Source organism: Saimiri boliviensis, chromosome 12, assembly GCF_048565385.1.
Source record: "Saimiri boliviensis isolate mSaiBol1 chromosome 12, mSaiBol1.pri, whole genome shotgun sequence".
Classification (NCBI taxonomy): Eukaryota; Metazoa; Chordata; class Mammalia; order Primates; family Cebidae; genus Saimiri; species Saimiri boliviensis.
The window spans coordinates 66,441,718-66,443,771 of NC_133460.1; the positions used below are offsets into that span (position 1 = coordinate 66,441,718).

General features: G+C 37.8%; 1 non-coding gene across 1 annotated transcript; it reads left to right on the plus strand.

Moving 5' to 3' along the window:
- Positions 1 to 290: 290 nt before the first annotated feature.
- LOC120362589 (small nucleolar RNA SNORD2) lies at positions 291 to 359 on the plus strand. Its single transcript, XR_005578444.1, has one exon. It is a non-coding gene; the product is annotated as a small nucleolar RNA SNORD2 (small nucleolar RNA).
- The last annotated feature ends 1,695 nt before the right edge of the window (positions 360 to 2,054 follow it).

A 2,054-nucleotide genomic window follows, 5' to 3' on the forward strand; every position in this document is an offset into this window, starting at 1 on the left:
AATATTCTACAGTGAAGACTTAAATTTTTCTTATGATTTCATCAGAAATGGTCAGGAATTAACCCAAATATCAAAATTTCAGCAGATTTTTGATAAGTACTAAATATTAATTCATTGTACTAATACAGTAACTGATGTTCTACTAGAGAGCTCAGTACTATTTAAAGTTAAGATTAAGGGCTTTGGTGCCAAATCACTTGAGTCTAAATATTTGCTCTGCCTCTTACTGGTTTTGAATTTTGAGTAGCTTTCTTAAATTGCCTCAGTGTATTTATTTTTAAAAATCTATCTGATGAAATGATGGCAGTCATGTTTTGAGAATGACCTGAAATGAAGAGAATACTCATTGCTGATCACTTGATTATTTGAGCATAGTTCATGTTCTAAATGGAATACATGGTGTGAATAGAAGTGACGTTTTGATGTGGGATTTGTAAATATGTACCATGCTTAAAAAGAAAAAAAAAACACCCACCTCACTATATTAACTGATATAAGGCATATAAAATATTTAGAATAGTTTCTAACACTTGCTAAGTACACAATAAAAGTTAGTTATTAAGTTGTGTACTGAAAAACATGCCAAGTATGTGTGATGGTTAATATTGAGGACCAATTTGATTGGATTAAAGGATCCAAAGTGTTGTGTCTGTGAGGGTGTTGCCAAAGGAGATTAGCATTTGAGTCAGGGGACTGGGAAAGGCAGATTCATCCTCAATCTGGGAGGTCACAATCTAATCAGTTGCTGGTGTGGACAGAATAAAAGCAGGAAGAAGAATGTGGAAGGACTAGACTGGCTTAGTCTTCCAGTCTACATCTTTCTCCCATGCTGGATGCTTTCTGCCTCAAACATCGGACACACCAAATTATTCAGCTTTGGGATTCTTGGATCTTTAGCCACAAACTGAAGGCTGCACTGTTGGCTTCCCTACTTTTGAGGTTTTTGGAGTTTAGACTGGCTTCCTTGCTTCTCAGCTTTCAGATGGCCTATTGTGCCCCCTCACCTTGTGATTGTGTGAGTCAATAATTCTTAACAAACTCCTTTTATACATACAACTATTAGTTCCATCACTCTAGAGAACCCTGACTAAAACTGTGCATGAGAAATCAAAAGTTCCTTTGAACATGAGTCCACTGTCCAGAATTAAGGGTCTACAGAGGGAAGATAAGCTTGCTTGAACCAACACATGTCGCAACAACTTGGTCAGCAGTCTTAGCTTATTATTACCCCTACCCTATCTTACCCAGAAGGTTGCATTTTTTCCTCCTTTCTCTCAAAGGAGCTGTAATTAATGTGGATTTTACTCAAATTTAGTTGGGAAGACAAAGCAGCTTAAACTTCCCAATTAGCTAGTATTCCTCCCTTAGTCACACCTGTCAAGTCTTTAATATTGATTCCCTTGTCTATGACCAGTCCTCCATCACCCTCTCTCTCTGTGATGTTCTAGACCAGAAGGACTAAGTTTTTGTTCTTAGTTTACAGACCTGCTCAGAAAACCAAAACGTCTTCAATTAGTTATCTGCTTTCTTTTCTTCCACAAGTTTGACTTATAACTGCCTCAGTTTAGAAAGTTGCATTACAACAATGGAACAAGTGATGTGGGAGAAACACATAAAGTGCTGTATGACTTCAGAGGTGGAATAGTTTATTTTTGTCTGGCAATGTGGTGGGAGGGTTCATGGAATAAATTACATGTGTATAGTAGAAGACTAACTCAGCAAGCCTGACTCTTCAAAATCTTCATACGCCAAAGAAAGGTCTGATCTTTAACTGGATCTAGAAGATAAGCCCTTAGAATATTTTCTCTTTGTTTATCTGGGGCTTTGGGCCAAGCCAGATTATTAGCCAGGATTATGGTAATAATGTAATGGATAGTGAAGACATTGGACCATACAGTATCATATCAGTTTGAAATCTGGAAAGGTTGAAGGTTATGTAAATAAGTCAGCCATATGGGCACACCATGCCTACATGCACCCTCTCTCCTGCCCCTGCATTAAAACACTGGACAGCAAGACTTGGATAAGCTTCCCCGGTTGGCAATATTGCATGT